Genomic DNA, 20,327 nt, shown 5'->3' on the forward strand with positions numbered 1-20,327 from the left:
CTCTGGTATCTGGGAGAGTTAGCAGAAGATTGGAATGGTCTGTTCTTAAAAGTTTGGTAGAGCTCATCTAAAAACCTTTTTGGTTCTGAGAAGAGTTTTAGCTATTGCTTTAATTTCTTTAATATTCACTCACTCTTTAATACTCAGTTCTGCAATACTCACTCAGTAATTTATACTTTTCTAGGAACTTTCCCATTTCATCTGTTGTTAAAATTTATTGGAAAAAATGTTATTGGTGGTATTGTTCCATCTTCTCTTTCTGTATCTCTCTAGTTGTGTCCCTTTTTCATTCAGAATATTATTTCTTTGTGTTTTCTCACCTTTTCTTTAATAAGATTTCTCTGTTTCTATTTTTCAGACAACCAGCATTTCACTTTTTTAATTCTCTCTACTGTATCTTTGTTTTCTTTTTCATTGACTCCTGCTTTTATCTTTACTGCTGTCATCTGCTTTTGCATTTCCTAACTTTTGAAATTGGAAATCGCATTAATTTTTAACTCTCCTCTTCTTATATACATTTTTGGCTATAAATGTCTCTTGAAGCCTCTCTTTGGTTGCATTGTCGAAGTTTCAATATATGGGGTTTTCATATCATTTCGTTTCTATGTTTAAATTTCCATTTTGATCCATCCTTGATCCATGAGTTATTGAGTTATTTAAAATTTCCAAATACATTCAGATTTTTAAATTCATTTTTTTGTTGTTAACTTTTTACTTATTTAAGTGTAGTCAGAGAACGTGGTTTATATGATAACTGTTTATTAAAATTCATTGAGGGGCACCTGGGTCGCTCAGTTAGTTAAGCATCCAACTCTTGATTTCAGCTCAGGTCATGATCTCAGGGTTACAAGATAGAGCCCCGTGTTGGACTCTGTACTCAGCAGGGAGTCTGCCGGAGAGTCTCTTTCTCCCTCTCCCTTTGTCCCTACCCTCCCCCACTCAAATAAATAAATAAATAAATCTTTAAAAATAAAATAAAATAGAACTTCTGGATGGCTTAGTCATTTGAACATCTGCCTTTGCTCAGGTCATGATCCCATGGTCCTGGGGTCAAGTCCTGCATGGGGCTCCCTGCTCAGTGGGGAACTTGCTTCTCCCTCTCCCTCTGCTCCTCCCCACAACTCATGCTCTCTCTCACTTTACTCTCTCTCTCAAATAAATAAATAAATCTTTAATTAAATAAATAAATAAAATAAAATTCACTGAGACTTGTTTTATGCCCTAGTATGTGATCAATTTGTAAATGTCCATGTTATTAAAGAATATTCATATTATTTAACTTAATTTCATATTGTCCATTAAATCAAGCTTGATAATTGTGTTGTTCAAGTTTTTGTATTTTTGCTGTAATTCATGATCTATAAATAATGAGAAGTATGTTGAAATTTTCCACTCTGCAGTTGTAAATGTCAATTTGTTCTTATAGTTCCATTAATTTTTCCTTCACATATTTTTAGTCTGTTATATTAGGTGTATATATATTTAGAGCTGTTGTAACTTTCTAGTGGATATACTTACCAACTTTCTAAATAATACACAGAGGTTTATTTTATTTCCAACCTCTGCCAACCCATCTCCCAGGTTACATTCAATTTTTGTCCAGTCTCTTAGCTCTATATCGTTTATTGTGAACCTCACAAATTAGGCATTCTTGTTTTATACTCTTAATACTGAGTAGATTCAGTGATATATTTATGATTTTATTCATGTGCCATTTTTCCTATAGCTCAGATGTTCTTTTGGAGATCTCTTCCTTCCACTTGAAAAACACCCTTGGCAAATTCCAGAAGTGACAATTTGTTGGTGGTAAATCCTCCCAGTTTTATATTACAGAAAATATTTCCCTCTTGGTTATAAAGATAATTTTTCAAGGAACACAATTCCTGTCTTACAGTTGCTTTCTGTCAGTACTTGGAAATTTTAATATTCTGCCGTCTGCAGTCCCCGTCGCTGCTGTGGAGGGACTCAGACTTCCGTCTGCTTATTATTCCTTTTTGGGTAAATTGCCTTTTTTTCCTCTGGCAGCCGTTACTGCTTCTCTTTATTTTTTGTCATCTGCAGTTTTGCTAAAATGAGTTTAGGTATGAATTTCTTTCTATTATCTAGGTAGAGATGTGTTGGTCTTAAGGACTGGAGATGTGTTTTGCAACAATCCTGGAAAATTATCAGGCATTTTGACCTCCCTTTCATATTTTCTGCTGTTTTAATAACATGTATTCCTCATAATTCTCTCTTCAGCTATGTCTATTTGGTGATTTAACCTTTCCATTAAGTGTCTCATTCAAATATTATTTTTCTCATTTCTAGAATTGTAGTCTGGTTCCTTTTCTAATCTGACTGATCATTGTATAACCTCTCTTTCCTCACTCCTTTAAAAAAGTTACTCTGTTGGGGTGCCTGGGTGGCTTAGTTAAGCATCCAACTCTTGATTTCGGCTCAGGTCTTTTTTTTTTTTTTTAAAGATTTTATTTATTTATTTGAGACAGAGAGAATGAGAGAGACAGAGAGCACATGAGAGGGGGAGGGTCAGAGGGAGAAGAAGCAGGCTCCCTGCCGAGCAGGGAGTCCGATGCAGGACTCGATTCAGGGACTCCAGGATCATGACCTGAGCTGAAGGCAGTCGCTTAACCAACTGAGCCACCCAGGCACCCTTGGCTCAGGTCTTAACCATGCTGGGCGTGGAGCCTAATTAAAAAAAAGGTACTATTTTATTTCTTTAAAAGTATTAAGCCTACCTGCTTTATTGCCTCTGATAATTCTTTGTGGGTGCAGTTTTGGGCGTGTTGTTTCTGCTGAGTGTGTTTAAGGGCTCATGGTTGTGGGAACTCCCTTTTTGGGAGTGAAAGTCCTAAGTGGAGGGTGCATTCCCAGAGAAAGAATTTGACTTTACTTCTGAGGTCATTCGAGGTAATGTCTAACCAGGGCCACCTTTATCTTGGGATTTTATACATCACACAAATAGTACATGTTCAAAACTTAAGCCGATTGTCATGGCTGGGGGCCCTGAAATCTTGAGGGAGATTCTTTTTCATCCCTACTCCGAATTGAGGCTGAGACAGGTTCCTTGCTGTCTGAGTCTCCCAGACTTATTTTCTTCTTGTTTTTCTCTGGTAGTAACTGTTCCTAAAACTCCTTTCAGGAAAGTGCTAAGCATGAGGCTGTCTAGATGTTCCCGGGGATTGTAGCAGTTTCAGCAATCCCTGCTCTCCTAGGACTGGCTTTCTCCCTTTGTCTCTGACCACAGTGCTTTTCTTGACTTTCCTTTGATATGTTTTTTTTTTTTTTAAATAAAAATCTCCTGGTATTTTTAAGTGATTTGTTGTTGCAAGATTTTGACATATCTAGTCTACCGTACTACTGTAATAACAATAACTTGGGGTCATTATATGAGGTTCAGAGACTCTTACAAGGTCCTCATGGACTATAGCTCCTACCTCCCATTCTTAATATCTGGGAACTTCAGAAAAAACTCCCAAGTTTTCAAGAATATTTTAAACTCCCTTTTTCCTCAGATTCTAGAAGTTATGGAAAATTCCTTTCTGTTCCCATGGTCTGATTCTCAGAAACTCCTAGTTTAGCTCTGACCTTGCCTTCTTTTGCCCACTTCAACCCTAATGGGGTATCTTTCCTCTCATTCTCTTCTCGCTTCTTTATTTTTCTTCTCCTCCAGTTCCTATAAGCCCAACCAAAGTTCTTGTCACCAAAAAGTGGTTTCGGCAGCATAGGCAAGGCCCAGCCATAGCTCGTCAGCGACTCCAGGTCTGTCACCAATAAGAAGAGGCTGGCCTTGATCCCTGGACTGAGAAGTCTTCATCTCATGAAATTTCAAATGAATATTGAGATTTTCTTGTTTGTGTTTGGTTTGTTCTGTTTTAAGATCATAGAACACACTGAAACCTGAGACACCTCTTATATAAGCAGACTGTCGCAGAGGGGGCAAAAGACCTTGAAAAGCATACACGGGTCTTTAGAAAGAATGAATGAGAATGTAGCAACTTAAAATGATATCATTTCTGCTTTGAGTCAGCATATTACCTATAAGCCTTTAAAAGCATGTTTATTGCTTAGCTGGGTAATGCTCTTAAAACGTTCCAATGTACAGCACCACACTACACCCGGAGGAATAGGATTAGCTGTGCCTAAACATGCTGAGAATTCTTTATCATTTGCAGAAGAAGGAATTTTCGTTGAGTTACAGTGCTGCAAATAGAGCTAACTTACTCTCACTGGCTTCCACATTTTAAGTGAGATAATGTGTTTCTGAGCAGTAAAATTAAACAAGGAAACTGTATAAGGCATGAATACTTGGAAAAACAGGAGAAAGATAAGACCAGAGGACTTTAAAGTAGAGAAGAAAAGTCTAAATCATTCCATTAAAGTTATATCTTTCATTTCTTGGATTTGGACCACTTCACTGGAACTTCACTGGGACATTCTGTGCCCTAGATCAGAGTTTGTTAAACTATAACCAAAAAGGTATAGTTACTGAAATATCCACCTGATAAATTATTCTCACTTATAAGCATGGTAGTCATATATCTTAGGCTTTTCTGGGACAATTCCAGTGTAAATTTATTTTATTCTTTTCTACAAAGGCAGTGCATTCAATGTTTAGCCAAGTGTGGCTTCATGTTATTCAATTTAGAGATTAGAAAACATCTATTGCTGGACCACATGTTCTGATTTTAAGTTTATAAAATAAGGTCACATGAACCCTCAGAAAAATGTTGTAGTGACATTCTGCTATGTTTACAATATTTAGAAATCTAAGCTAATTTAGCTTAGATTCACAAAATCACTGGAATGTAAAAGCACTTGTAAGGTAATATAATTTATCCTTCTCCTTCAGGTAAGCAGTCACACCTGAATCATCCGAGACTAATGAGAATTTATCCTGTTTCTCAAGATGGTCAGAAAAGCAGATCAACAAACTTCTTCCATTACACCCTCCCTCTTTGAATGCATAGCCCTGTGCTGGATGAAAGAAAAAGTAAAATCTTTGACCTATTCATCCCCTACCTGTGGTGAAAGCTGTTTGCCCTGGTATCTAACTGGTGATAGGGTCTAAATTCTGTTTTTTTTTCCTAAAACGTTTCCAAAGTCAGCAATAATGATTACATATCATACTAGCAAATTTGTCACTCTACCAAAAGACTGTCCCTCTGCCATCATTTCTCCTATTTCTCACTGGTCCCCTCACTGCTATATAGCCCACAGGCCCTCTTGAATCTCCATATCCAGTAAATAAGCTCCCTGACATCATTAAGTTGGTGACCACTCACTCCATCTCCTTCCTTAACTGAAACCTGCTGCTACTCTGAAGGACACTGCTTCCCCACCAGCCCTAGCTGCTGGAGATCTTGCATCTCCCAACAGTGTTGCTCCAGAATCAGGAGGCAGAGTTGGCATGATTTTTCCACTTTCACATAAAAAAGTCTTTCTTTAATGCTCCTGTCACCTTACAGTGCCTCCTCCTTCTTCTCCTTCCTCTGCATGTTTATTTCTGAGGTCCTGATAATGTCTCTCATTTTTTTTTAACTTCTCTCACTTATCAGTGACATCTGACTCACATCATCTTTCCCTAGCCCAAGTCTTGCCATATTGTTTATTGTTAATATAGATGCCCCTCAACACCTCAACTCCATTGCCTTTCCCTACTCCTTTGCAGCCCTGTATCAATCACCATGGCCACACCATGGATCTTGTGGTCATCTACAAGCATGCTTCGGAAGTCTTCAACTCTGATCTTCTACTTTTTAATCTAACTTACTCTTCTAGGTCTTTCAGAACCTCAAGTTATTATCTGAAGCACTCCCTTACCAGCTTACTTAATTTCCTTGCACTCCAGGCCTTTGGCAGCAACTGCTTGGGGCTACAACTCTGGATTCCTACTACAATACACTTTCTTCCATTTCATACCCACATGAATAAACCCTTCTGGAACTGCAGATTGGAGCTATTTAAAGCCAGTGTTCAACCTCAGCTGTGCGTCAGTCCCACCACCAGGAAATCCAATCACTTATCATTGGTCAGTCCCAAGTGATATTTCAGACCAACGCTACTCTCCTCTTCCTATCTTCCTAGCACTCTACTCATCTCCCAAGCCCTCAGTTTCGGTAGACAAACTGTTCTCTTGCTACTTGGAACAAATGAATCTGATATGACTTGCCTTAATTTTCCTTCCCTTCCCATTGCCTTTTTAAGTTGTAGCTTCTCTCACACCCACCCTGGCCCCATTTCCTCTCATCCCAGGAAATGAGATGTCGTAGTCCATGGCCAACCTCTCTACCTGTGCCCTTGAGCTTATTTTTTTTCACGCTAACTTCAGGACCCTGAGCCATCAGCCATTTCGTTCTTCTTTGTTACCTACAGGACAAAAGCCATACTTCCTATCATGGCTTACTCCACCCTCATCTCACTCTCATCCATTCCCTTATGCTCTAGAACTACACTGACCAACATGGTATTCACTCGCCACATGTGGCTATCTAAATGTAAATTAATTAGAATTAATTAATTAAAATTCAGTTACTTAGTTATACCAGTCATTTTTCAAGCACCTAGTAGCCACATTGGGCAAGTGCTTACTGTATTGGACAACACAGATATAAAACACTCCCATCACTGAAGACAGCATTGTTCACTTTTACTGAACATTTTGCACTTTTTTTTATTGTGTTATGTTAGTCACCATACAGTACATCATTAGTTTTTGATGTAGTGCTCAACGATTCGTTGTTTGCACTTTTTTTGAAAGAATCAAGTTTTCTCATATCTCTGGACCTTTCTTTGCACACACAAAATGCAGCAACCATTTCTATGTCGCAGCACTCACTCTGGCATCCAACACATATTGTTCTGTGGACATCCACTTCCAGAAGCAATTTTGGTGTTGTCACCAACAAACATGGAAATTCTTAACAGCAATCTTTGTGGGGTGGTTAGTGTACCCTTAAGGCACACATGTGTTTTTCTGTTTGGGTGAAAGTAAAGACTAGGAAGATGTACTAATAGGGAGATGGAACATTATACAGCAAGAAGGGCTTTTAGATCCCATCGTGCCAGTCTTTCAAAATCTCCACCTAATCACAAATTAAACTGTCATTGTAGATAAAGCGATCATCTTACCTTCAAGCTTATTACAGCTTCTCCCTAGAAAATCTTTTTTCAGTGCTTTTAAAAAAAGAACCTACAATAAACTCCCTAATTATCTTTGCTGAAACTTTGTTTTTAGTGCATCCAAATGATTAAATTGTCATGCAGCAGAAAGAACACTTGGACATTCAACCGCAACACTATTTTAGGAAAATTTCAAGGGAAGTTGCAGTGAGAAAGAGGAAACAAGTGATTTTTTTCAACTTCTGTGTATCCCCCTAAGTCCGGTCTTGGCTGTATGACTTCATTCTTCATTTAAAGTGGATTCCTAAATGCACCAGTAAATAAAAACCAGGGACAGCAACATTTAAACACAAGTATGAAGCCAATTCCAAAAACCAAATATCAAGTTTGTGGTAATTACTTATCACTTTGAATATGCTTCATAAATACCAAACTGGAGTAAGAGATGGGAAACTGGCTGTGCTATTAGCTGGCACAGCTAATGTATGAAGTAAGAGAATCAGAACCGGTTCTCTCTATGTTCCTTTTCCATTCTAAAAGCAATGGTATTGGGGCGCCTGGGTGGCTCAATTGGTTAAGCGTCTGCCTTCGGCTCGGGTCATGATCTTGAGGTCCTGGGATCGAGCCCCGCATCAACCTCCCTGTTCAGCAGGGAGTCTGCTTCTCCCCCTCCCTGTGGCCCTACCCTCCACTCATGTTGTCTTTCTCTCTCTCTCTCTCTCAAATAAATAAATAAAATCTTTAAAAAATAAAATAAAAACACTGGTATTGTTGGCTTTTAGGTGGGGAAAGGGCATTCTTTAATATAATTAATAATTTCTCAAATTTTTGTAAAGAGCGCTATAAATCCAGCTTCCAGTTCTCCTTACCTGATGGCCACCACTTAATTCTTTGTGCTGAGAAATTCTGGAGTCTCCATCACCTAAAATTAGAGAAATAAACATGAGTGCAATGCATCTACAAGAGCAGTTTAGGGAGATGGGGAGGGAGGGGTGTAGGAAGAGGAGATTGCAAGAGAAGAGAATTCCCAGGCTGGTGTGACCTCATTAATACTAGTGGGCATTGCTGTCTGTCTCCAAATAAGATGCATTAGCCTTTAGCAGTACATAGCACTTCTCTGGTTCACCTTGGTTTACTGTTCGTAGAAAGCCACGTTTCTAGCATGAAGTACTCTTCTAAAAATATTACAAATATACAAACATTATTTGTAAATATAGTTTTGAAACCACTTAGTTGTTTCAGTGTCTTTGCTAAGACCATAGAAGGCCCCATACACAGGAGCTTGTAGAGACTCACGAGTTTCATCTTGGATGTTGGAGGCAAGAAGGTTAGACATGAAATGCTGCTTTGGTTTACTGTTTTTCAGCATTACAGTGATAAATGAACGGAGAAAAGGACACACACCAAGATGGAGGAAAGAGTATATTTTTCTTCGGCCATATGAAACTTTTAATTATTTTAAATGCGTGACTTAGTCAGCTTGGAGCCAGTCCACCTCAAAGTAAAATAAAAAGAAATGAAAATTGATGATAGAACGGTTCAGCGACTAAAAAACTTAAAGTTATTACAAATAGAGTATAAAAACCTCTCTTCCAAGCAGTTGCAACTTCTGGGGTGTATGTATGTGGGTATGTGTCAGTGTGTGTGTGTGTGGGGGGGGGTGTTCAGTTAAAATATCATTATGCAGATTACTTTTATTGTCTTTAAAGACAAAAATAAAGGCTATTTTTATTGTGCCTTACAGATACATACGTTCTTTAGAGAGCTTTCTGTGTCACACATTTATTTAAGGAACAATTGTACACAAACTACATTTACTCACACTTCATGCTCCAACTCCCTCCTCTCCAAACAAAAACAGAGAAGGCTGTTTTGCTCAGAAATGATTCTGAATTAGCACTCACCAGCAAGTCCAGCTTTCCAAATGCATTGGTGAATCCATAAGCTTAGGTGGCCTCTATATTTTGCAAACTTTTGTAAAGAGTCCAAATCCAAGGAGGAAAAGGTGAAATTTCTACTTTTAAAAAATCATCACCATAGGCGCATAGATATAAAAAAGCACAATATATAAGCTACTAAATTTCCACTCATGCTGCCTTGATTAAATAAATTATGATGCAGACCAGCTGTGGAATATCTCACCACTCACTGCTGAAAAGGAATAAGATGAATAAGATGATCTGTTAAGGATAAATGAATAAATATATTATTAAAATTTTTAAAATGCATACTAATACTCCTTTTAGTAAAAATACAAATAAATTATTATAGTATGGTGTATATACATGTATATTTGTGTGTGTGTGTGCATAAAATATAAAGTTGATAGCAAGGGTTATCACTGGAAGAGGGGTGTGTGAGAATAAAAGAGAATCTTAGTTCCCATATATTTTTGTATGATATCATTTTTAAATGACCATGTATTATTTTTATAATCAGAATAAATATTAAAGGGGTTTTTAAAAAGATTTATTTATTTATTTTAGAAAGAGAGGGCACAAGCAGGAGGGGCAGAGGGAGAGGGAGAGAGAATCTCAAGCAGATTCCATGCTGAGCATGGAGCCCAATGTGGGGCTCGATCTCACAACCTGAGGCTCGATCATGGCCTGAGCAGAAACCAATTGTCAGCCACCCAACCGACTGAGCCACCCAAGCACCCCTAAATATTAAAGGTTTTTAAAGAAACTTCGAGACTGTAAAACAAACAAACAAACAAAAAAACCCAGTTTCCACCCCAGCGTGGAGCCTAACACAAGGGCTTGAACTCGCCACCATGAGATCAAGACCTGAGCTGAGATCAAGAGTGGTCGCTTAACCAACTGAGCCACCCCGGTGCCCCTTCATTAGAGAATTTTTGAGGCAAATATTGCAGCGTGAGCCTATCCATCTCATTCCTTCCCTCTCCTGCTTTTCCACTGGGATGAGGGAACCATATAGAAGGATAAACTGCAGGGCTCTGACATAAACCAGAGCACGAGGCTAGCCTCTGTGCAGGGACTGAGGGCTTCTCAGGGAGATCGGCCGGCGAAAGCAGGGAGGGACATAGTGAGACAAAACCACGGCCAGCCCACCGCTGTCTGTTGCCTTGGAGTCTGTCAGGTCAGTTAAGGGGCGCTGCCCTTCCCTCTCCACAAGCTCATTAACATGGGCCAGGACAAACCCAAGACGAGGTTAAAGTTGAGTCCTGAACTTCAGTCTCAAGTTGGAACTCACAGGGAAAACGTTTCAAATCAAAGTTTAATTTAAGACATTTTAATTTATCAAACTAAATATAGTGAGGCGTACTATGTATTCACAAGATACTGATGTGGAGCAGGAAAAGCTGTAGTGGTTATTACTCATTAAGGAGAAGGTGTCTATCTCAGCCAAATTTGGAATGCCAAGGATAGTAAGTGAACAAACGTGAAGGTCCTTCCCTGCCTCTTTTTTGGTCCCTAAGACAACAATAACAAAATCAAAAGCGGGATCACTTATACCTTTCCTCATCTTACTGCCTAGATCTGAAAAGAGGAGCTGAGGCAGCCAGGGAGTTCAGAGAAGGAAGCTCTGGAAGCAGTATTTACTAACCATACAGAGGCATTTAAATATTCTGACTTCAGGTATGGCCTACCTCTGTGAGCCAGCAGACTGGCTCAGGTCTGTGAGCGGGCGGTCAGCAAGTGAAGCCTATGAAATTTTTCTCATGACCTGCTTGGGTCTAGCCTTTGATATATAACTCAGAAAATAATCTACTTCTGGGTATGGATTTGCCTTCTCTGTCCAAGTGCTTTTGCTATAAATAATCATCCATGATCTTCCCGGATGTCATTTTTGTTGTCATAGTATTTCACCTGATATTCCTCTGACCAAGGCATTCATTTTATATATTTTTAAATGAGACAATGGACTTACTTGTACAAGATTTATGGATTTTAACTCTGTATCCCAACACCTTATACAATGGTGAGATGGCTCACTGAAAACTCACCTACGCATCAGCTGAAAGATAACTCCCTGATATTGGGGATGTCTTATAATATGGTGCTGATTCCCCTGTCAATAAAATATGAGGGTCTGGGAATCAAGAGGGCAAAGTATGAGTAGTTCCTCTCGCTATTATAAAACTCACTTGCAAAATGTTTACTTCTCTTTGCCGTGATTTTTGAACTCTGCTAGCTTAAATTTCTTATTTCCCCATGGATGGCTACTTCCACCTATGACACAACAATGATTTCACTGAACTAAAAGATGAGTTAGCCAGCTGGCCACCTTTGGATGCTCTTGCTACTGAAGAACAAAGAACAAAGACAAAAAAGGGATTTTCTGCTCTAGCTTGAGTGATTGACCTTGATTATAAAGCAGAAATAGAGTTACTGGTACATATCAAGGGCAGGGAGGAGTATTTATAACCCAGAGAATCCCCTGGGGTGTCTCCTAATACTTCTATATCCAATACTAAAGATTAATGGAGGACCACAGCAACACAACACAGACAAAACTCAGACACTTATGGAAGGAAGGCTCGGGTCACCCCCACTAAGATATAGAACATTGAATTGATGACTTAGGGCAAAGTGACCCATAAGATTGTTAGTAGACAAGAAAGTTATAAACACCAGTTATGTTTTTCTGACCTGTTGCAGGACTGGAGGACTATCATAGCTGTACATGTTTTTCCTGCTTGCTTTATTATGTGTGTATTTGTATGTGGTAACCAATTTTCTATTTTCTCTTCTCCTTTTCACTTCTATATCTATGAGGTGATGGTTAACTGTAATTTAGTTTTGAGGTTATTGGATACCAAGATGGGTACGTGACTGAACTAGAAAAGGACTGAACTTCTTCAGGGGTGGATAGAGCATTTAATAGGATTTGTGCCTTTTCTTTGGGTAGAGAGCGTGTTTTATTGGCATGAGGCATAGTTGCATGTTAGGTAGGAGTAAGTTGTTGCTATTGTGACTGTCTGGAAGGCTCCAAATGCATAACTACTTGCTTATGGATATGGAGTAGGCAAAGATTTACACTGTGATAGATTGGTTTGACTCTCTCAACTCCTAGTTCACCTTTTTTAATTAAATTTTATTTTATTATGTTATGTTAGTCACCATACATTACATCATTAGTTTTTGATGTAGTGTTCCTTGCTTCATTGTTTGTGTATAACACCCAGTGCCCTCCTTAATACCCACCACCGGGCTAACCCATCCCCCCACCCCCCTCCCCTCTAAAACCCTCAGTTTGTTTCTCAGAGTCCATAGCCTCTCATGGTTCGTCTCTCCCTCCGATTCCCCCCCCTTCACTTTTCTCTTCCTACTATCTTCTTTTTTTTTTTTTTTAAACATATAATGTATTATTTGTTTCAGAGGTACAGGTCTGTGATTCATCAGTCTATAGAAAAGCCAAAAGATTCTCCAGAAAAATAATTAAATTAATAAGGGAAGCTAGCAAGGGTTAAGCAGATCTAATATCAATATATTTAAAAATAATATTGGATACACTATCAATAAATAGTTATAAAAGAAAATTTTAAAGCTATTTTATAGTTGTAAAATCTTATATGGAACATTATCACGGTAAATCCAACATTATATTAATTCCGAAGTTGAATTTTTTCTGAGAATTTATTAATCAGTCAACTTTAGGAAATCTGCTCAGGCAACTCATTACTTAAGTGGGTTAAGTGAGAAAAATCCTATGAATATTGCCACAAAAATACTTGATAAAATTCAATATGCAATCCTTAGGGGGAAAAATCTTCACAAATTAAGGAATAAGAGGATATTCCCTTAGTATAATAAAGAGAATCTATTAAAAACAAGTAGTCAAATCATAGTTCAGAGCAAAATATTAGTGGCACCCCCACTGAAGCCATAATTAAGACAAGCATATCAGCTTTTAAGACTATATGTTACCTCATTCTGGAATTATCAGCAATAAGGTAAGAAAATAAATAAGGTAAAAAATCATAAAATAAAGCGACAGAACCAAAATTATTTGTAGATATGACTTATTACTAAGAAAATACAAGGGAAACCACTGAAATGGAATAAAAGGTCAGAAGCCTGCTGAGTGCCAAAGATAAAAATAAACAATAAATCTCAATAGATTTCTTTATGTATCAGCATAAAAAGGGGGGGGGATGGAAAAAAGATCCCATTCACAAATTCACAATAGCAAAAACCATTATAAAATGCCGAAGAATAAAATAAGGCCTATACAGAAGAAATAATAATTTCCTGGACAATATAGAAGCAAAAAGCAAAAAAACTTGAATTAATGAAGATTCGTTAGATGTTCCTAAATGGGAAGATTCAATCTTGAAAACACTGAATTCTCTTTCAATTTAGTCTATAAATTAATTGTCAGCACATAATTGTTTCCTGTTTGAAAATTATTTTTGAGGTAATTGTGTAGTTATGGAAAACCTGCTTTTTTTCCAAATTATTTGAAGTAAATTGCTTTCCCTATCATCTAAGCCTCGCATGTGTGTTTCCTACAAACAAGGGCATTCTACAAATTGGGAATACAACCATTCAAATAAGGAAATTATTACTGATATATTACTGCCATCTAATTGTTAAACCTCATAATCAAATTTTATCAATTGTCTCAGTAATCTTTTGCAGCAAAGGTATCTAGTTCAGAATCATGTATGTCATTTAGTTATCTCTCTTTTTTTTTAAAGATTTTATTTTTTATTTATTTGACAGAGAGAGACACAGTGAGAGAGGGAACACAAGCAGGGGGAGTGGGAGAGGGAGAAGCAGGCTTCCTGCTGAGCAGGGAGCCCGATGTGGGACTCCATCCCAGGACCCTGGGATCATGACCTGAGCCGAAGGCAGACGCTTAACAGGCTGAGCCACCCAGGCGCCCTAGTTATCTCTCTTAATCTCCTTCAGTCTTAACAGTTCCTTAGTGTTCCTTTGACTTTCATGACCTTGATACTTTAGAAGATGATAGGCCAGTTTTTTGCAGAATGTACCTCAATTTGGCCTTGTCAGAGGTTTCCTCATGATGGAATTCAAGTCATGCATCCTTAGCAGGAATGTCATAGATATGAACCATGGGCTTTTAATTCCCCCTCTAGGCTGTCCCCACCTTTGTGGTTGTCCCCCAGGCCCTACTCAGACTTTGACACCTAATACCAAGAGTTGGTTCTGCATGATTTCCCTCTTTACCCTACTTGCGCCCTGACAACCCACTCCAGACTCCCCCCACCACCATATGAACATCATCCGTACCCTGCTCCGGCTCTGCTATCCTTGGAAGGACTCTATAAATGTAATGCAATCTCATTCGTAATTTCAAACAAAATCTATTTAGAGCTTTAAAAAAGGATGCTAAGATTCTACTTGAAGAGCAACTTGAGATGAGCAAAGATATATTTGAAAAAGACTGAAAAGACTTACTTTATCATATATTGTAAAACCACAGAAATTAAAACAATTAGATGCTGACTCAGAAATAGACAAATTCATGAAAAACAAAGAGATTAAAGAAACAGATTGAAGAATATTGTAGTATTTATAGTCAGTATAGATATAGTAAATGAGATGAACAATGGTTATTTGGAGAAAAGCATTAATTGGCATTCTACGTTATGAAATACCCAGAAGTTTAAGTGTAAATAAATAAAATCATAAAGTAATATCAATTCATAATATTATAATTCTGTGCTGGGAAATACCTTGCTGGATATAGCAAAGGAAATAAAGATAAAAAACTTAGCCTATTTTTAAATTAAAGTGTCCTATATCATAACAAAACACTGATCATTCCAGTGCTCTATTGCACGTCCCTTCATATGGAAAATAAGGGCTTTGGACAGATGATTTTGGATATCTCTTCAAGCTCTGAAATGATGATTCTCCATATTTTATGCATATGATTGAACTTAAATTGTGCCCATGTCCATGTTGCATCTTTCATATAATGGAAACTCCTTGAAGGCAAGATTGCTATTTCACTTCCGTGTGCCTTCTACACAGTTACCGCAGCTGTGGTCATTGTTGCGAATTGAATTGTGTCCCCAAGAAAGGACATGGTGAAGTCCCAACCCTGGGCACCTGTGAGTGTGACCTTACTTGGAAATAGGGTCTCTGCAGATGTCATCAAGTTAAGATGAGATCATATTGAAGCAGGGTGAGCCCTAAATCCAAAGACTGGAGTCCCTAAAGGAGACAGAGATTTGGAGACACACTCCCAGGGAAGAAGCCCATGTAAAGACAGAGAGATAAATTGGTGCCAGGAGGCACCAGAAGCTAGGAAGAGGCAAGGAAGACATCTTTCCCAAAGCCTTCCGACACAGCACAGCCCTGGTGACACTTTAGGTTCAGACTTCTAGCCTCCAGAACCATGGCATGATAAATTCTGTTGTTTTAAGTGACACAGTTCGTGGCCCTTTGTTAAGGCGGCTGTCACTTAAACCAGGCGATTTCATTTCCCTAGGTAATCATACAGAGCACTGTCATTTAGAGCCCTTACGTTTACCCACGAATGCTTCAGTGATGGAACCCAACATTTTCCTCTTCTCAAGTGTGTTCTCTCTGCTGCTCAAATACAAAAAGGACTGGCTCGCTTTCTTCTAATTAGAAGTAAGTTTCATCAGCCTTGCAGCCTCACTATTTTTCAACAGTTTGCCTCATCCATCAGAAAGCATCTTCCTCAGCACCTACAAGTTTTGCTCAATCTTGAACTCAGTCCAAGTCCAACCCAGCCTCATCCCAGAGTCTTCTGTTTACCCCAGACTCAATCATTTCCCTGAAATGTGACCCTGAAGAACTTTTTTCTTCTTATCAGGTGGTAAATTCTACCTGCATGATATATTGTAACTGCCAAGGTCTGTTGTATTTACACACTCGTGGAAACTACAGCCTACTTCAGAGAAAACTGCAGTATTTGTAGATGAAATCAGTAAAAACAAGAAAGAATTAGTATTTTATTGTGTTCAGGAGATTATATATTCATATGCTTTTTACAAGTCTGATATTCTGTCATTAGATCCATCTTTTCTCTAATTCTCTATGTGCTATCATTTTAGATGCATTCCTATCTTATTATTCCTTCTTATTCCCTATTTCGCTTGCCAGTAATGCTTCTAAGAAAATATCATATTTTACTACAATCTTTCACAAAAAAAGAATATTACTTTGCTCCACAATAGATTAACTCCCAGACAAATGGATTATCTGTTAATTTTATGTCACCTTACTGAACTAAAACTCTCACTATTGAATTTTACTAATTATATATTACTGTAAAGTAGCTACTTATAAAGGCATTTTAAATAAGGCATTTAGATCCAGAAATCTATTATAATTACTTAAGCCCGGAGAAGAGGACAAGAATAGTGTCACTCACCTGCTGCAAAATGGCTGTCTGTGGGTCTGAATGGAACATGCCCAGTGTGCTTTTTTAGGTAGGCAGAGTGATTTTAAAACCAAATATGAAATAGTTTCAACATTTAAAAAGTAGGAGAGCTTACCAAAATAAATTCTTCTTTCTGTCTTTCGGGGAAAAAATCAGAAAAGAATGTCTAGCTGTTCTGGATAGTCTCTTCAATAAATGGTGTTGGGAAAACTGGACATGCAAAAGAATGAAACTGGACCCCTCTCTTACCCCATACACAAAAATCAACTCAAAATGGTTTAAAGACTCGAATGTAAGACCTGAAATTATAGAACTTATAAAAGAAAACATAAGCAGTAAGCTATTTGACATTGGCCTCGGCAATACTTTTTTTTGGATTTTACACCAAAAACAAAGGTAACAGAAGTAAAATATGCAAGTGGGACTACATCAAACTAATAAGCTTCTGCAACCTCTGGAATGAGAGAAAATATTTGCAAACCACATACCTGATAAAAGATTAATTTAAAAAACAATTTAAAGAAAGCAAAAACAAAGAACCCAATAAGGAAATGGCAAAGCACCTGAACAGACATTTTTGTCAAAGACAGACAAAATGTCAACAGATGCAAGAGGAGCTCAACACCATGGATCAGGGAAACACAAATCCAAACCACAACGAGAGGTCATCACCTCACACCAGTTAGAATGTCTGTTACGAAAAAGACAAGGAATAGCAAATGTTGGCAAGGATGCGGAGCAAAGGGAACAGTCGTGCGTTGGTGGTGGGAATGCAGACTGGTACAGCCGCTGCGGTGAACAGGGTGGACATTCCTGCAGAAACTGAAAACAGAACTCCCATCTGATCCAGCACTTCCACTTCTGGGGATAGATCCAAAGGAAACCAAATCATTACCTTGAAGAGGTATCTGCACTCTCACGTTCACCGCAGCATTATTCACCTAGCCAAAGAAAGTATGGAAACAACCTCAGTGTCCAAGGACCTGTGAATGGATAAAGAAAAGGAGAGATTGAAATATATATGGAATATTAGTCAGCTTTTAAAAAGAAAGAAATCCTGTCATTGTGACAACCTGGAAAAAAACTGGAGGGCAATTATACTCACTGAAATAAACCAGATAGGACATCGTTTGTATGTGGAATCTAAAAAACAAAATGTCGAACTCATGGAAAAAAGTAGGAAAGTGGTTGACAGGACCTGGGGAGTGAGAGAGATATGGGGAGAATGGTAAAACTGTGCCCCCCAAAAAACCTCTTCTGAGTATTTTTGTATGTGTCTTTTTGTGGAGATTTCTACTCGTATCTGTTGGACAAAGACTTCGGAATAGAATTACTGGGAATCCAAAAGTAGGTATCCATTTAGTTTGAGTATAGAATTCTATCTTCCGGGCGCCTGGGTGGCTCAGTTGGTTAAGCGACTGCCTTCGGCTCAGGTCATGATCCTGGAGTCCCGGGATTGAGTCCCATATCGGGCTCCTTGCTCAGCAGGGGGTCTGCTTCTCCCTCTGACCCTCCCCCCTCTCATGTGCTCTCTCTCTCTCATTCTCTCTCTCAGATAAATAAATAAAATCTTTAAAAAGAAAAAAAGAATTCTATCTTCCAAAGTGTTTGTACCAATTTATACTCCCACCAGCTATGGATGAGAGTTCCAGTTGGTTCATGTTGTTGCCAAACTGGGTGTTGTCAATCTTTTTTTATTTTAGCCATTCTAGTGGGTGTGTAGTGGTATCTTGTTGTGGTTTTAATTTTCATTTTCTCCATGACTAATGATGTTAAGCATCTTCTCCTATGCTTACTGTCGGTTGGATATGCTCTTTTAGAAAGTACCTGTGAAAGTCTTTTGCCCATTTTTTTCGTAACAGCTTTACTGAGATTTAATTCACATACCATAAATTTCATGGTATTCAAGTACAAATCCATTAGGTATTAGTATTTTATGGAGTTGTACAATTATCAGCATCATCTAATTTCAGAATATATTAATCACCCCAAAAAGAAACCGTATTCCCATTAGTAGTCACTCTGTGTCTGCCCCACCCCCAGCCCCTGGCAACCGGTGATTTACTTTCAGTCTATATCCCTATTCTAGACATTTCATATTTAAAAAAAAAAATCATGTGATGTGTGACACTTTGTGACTAGTTTTGGGGGATTTTTGGTGGTGGTGTCATTTTCTTACTGAACATAATGTCTTCAAAGTTCAACCATTTTTTTTTAAAGATTTTATTTATTTATTTGAGAAAGAGAGAATGAGAGCACAAGAGGGAAGAGGGTCAGAGGGAGAAGCAGACTCCCTGCTGAGCAGGGAGCCTGATGTGGGACTCGATCCCAGGACTCTAGGATCATGACCTGAGCTGAAGGCAGTGGCTTAACCAACTGAGCCACCCAGGTGCCCAAAGTTCAACCATGTTGTACCATGTACCCATATTTTATTCCTTTTTATTGTTGAACAATATTCCCTTATATGGTTATGCCACATTTTTTTTTTCAATGAAAGGGAAACTATTGAAGCTACCTTGGGCCTTGGGCCTCCTTTAGGCAAAGGAGAAGTAGGTAGAGGGGCCTTATTTGACCTTCTTCTTGGGGCGCAGTTTGCTAGTATGGCCTCACTCCTTGTGAAAGCATGGGAATACAGGTGAGCATAACACTTGGGGCAGATTATCTTGTTGCAGTTGTATTTCTGGGTGAGCTGGTGGAGGGAGGCTGGATGATGCTACCCTGCAGGCGAAGCACCAAGTACAGGGTGGACTTTTTCTGGATATTATAGTCTGAGTGCACGGCCATCTTCCAGCTGTTGCCCTGCAAAAATCAGATGCTGCTGACCAAGCGAGATGCCCTCCTTGCCTTGGACTTTGGTTTTGACATTCTCAGTGGTGTCACTGGGCTTGACCTTGAGGGTGATGGTCTTGCTTGTCAAGGTCTTCACAAAGATCTGCATCTCTGCGGCTGCTCTACCACCTGGTTGAAGAGAAAGAACATGTCACTTTTTAAATTTTTATCAGTACTTGAGGGACATTTGGATTGTTTCCTCTTTTTGGCTGTTATTGATAATACTGCTATGGACATTTGTATACATGTTTTTATTTATTTTTATTTTTTTAAAGATTTTATTTGTTTGAGAGAGAGAGAGTAGAAGAGTGAGCAGGGGAGAGGAGCAGAGGGAGAGGGAGAAGCAGGCTCCACGCTGAGCAGGGAGCCCAACATGGGGCTTGATCCCAGGACCCTGGGATCATGACCTGAGCCAAAGACAGATGCCCAACTAACTGAGCCACCCAGGCGCTCCTGTATACATGTTTTTAAATGAACATATATTTTCAATTCTCTTGGATATATACCTAGGAGAAAAATTGCTGGGTCATATGGTAACTCTATGTTTACCATTTTGGGGAACTGCCAAACTTCCAAAGCAACTGCACTATTTTAAAGTACCACAAGCAGGGACACCTGGGAGGTTCAATCAGTTAAGCGTCTGCCTTTAGCTCAGCCACCCTTGAGCTCCCCCTCAGGCTCCCTGCTCAGTGGGGAGTCCGCTTCTCCCTCTCCTTCTACCGCCACCCCCTGCTCCTGCTTTCTCTCTCTCAAATAAATAAATAAAATTAAAAAAAAAAAACCATGAGCAATTCTTCCTACATGCTCATCAGCACTTGTTATTACCTGTCTTTTTTTAAAAAAGTGTTGCCATCCTAGAGAGTTTGACCTAGTATCTCATTGTGATTTTCACTTTTCTTTCCTCAGTGACTAATGATTTGAACATCTTCCCACATGCTTAGTGACCATTTGTATACTTTCTTGACAGAAATGTCTATTCAAATTCTTAGCCCATTTTTAACTTGGATTGTTTTTCTTTTCACTGTTGAGTT

General features: G+C 38.7%; 1 pseudogene; it reads right to left on the bottom strand.

Moving 5' to 3' along the window:
• Nucleotides 1-19,031: 19,031 nt before the first annotated feature.
• Nucleotides 19,032-19,405, bottom strand: LOC110577742 (annotated as a pseudogene).
• Nucleotides 19,406-20,327: the final 922 nt, after the last annotated feature.

Source organism: Neomonachus schauinslandi, chromosome 5, assembly GCF_002201575.2.
Source record: "Neomonachus schauinslandi chromosome 5, ASM220157v2, whole genome shotgun sequence".
NCBI lineage: Eukaryota > Metazoa > Chordata > Mammalia > Carnivora > Phocidae > Neomonachus > Neomonachus schauinslandi.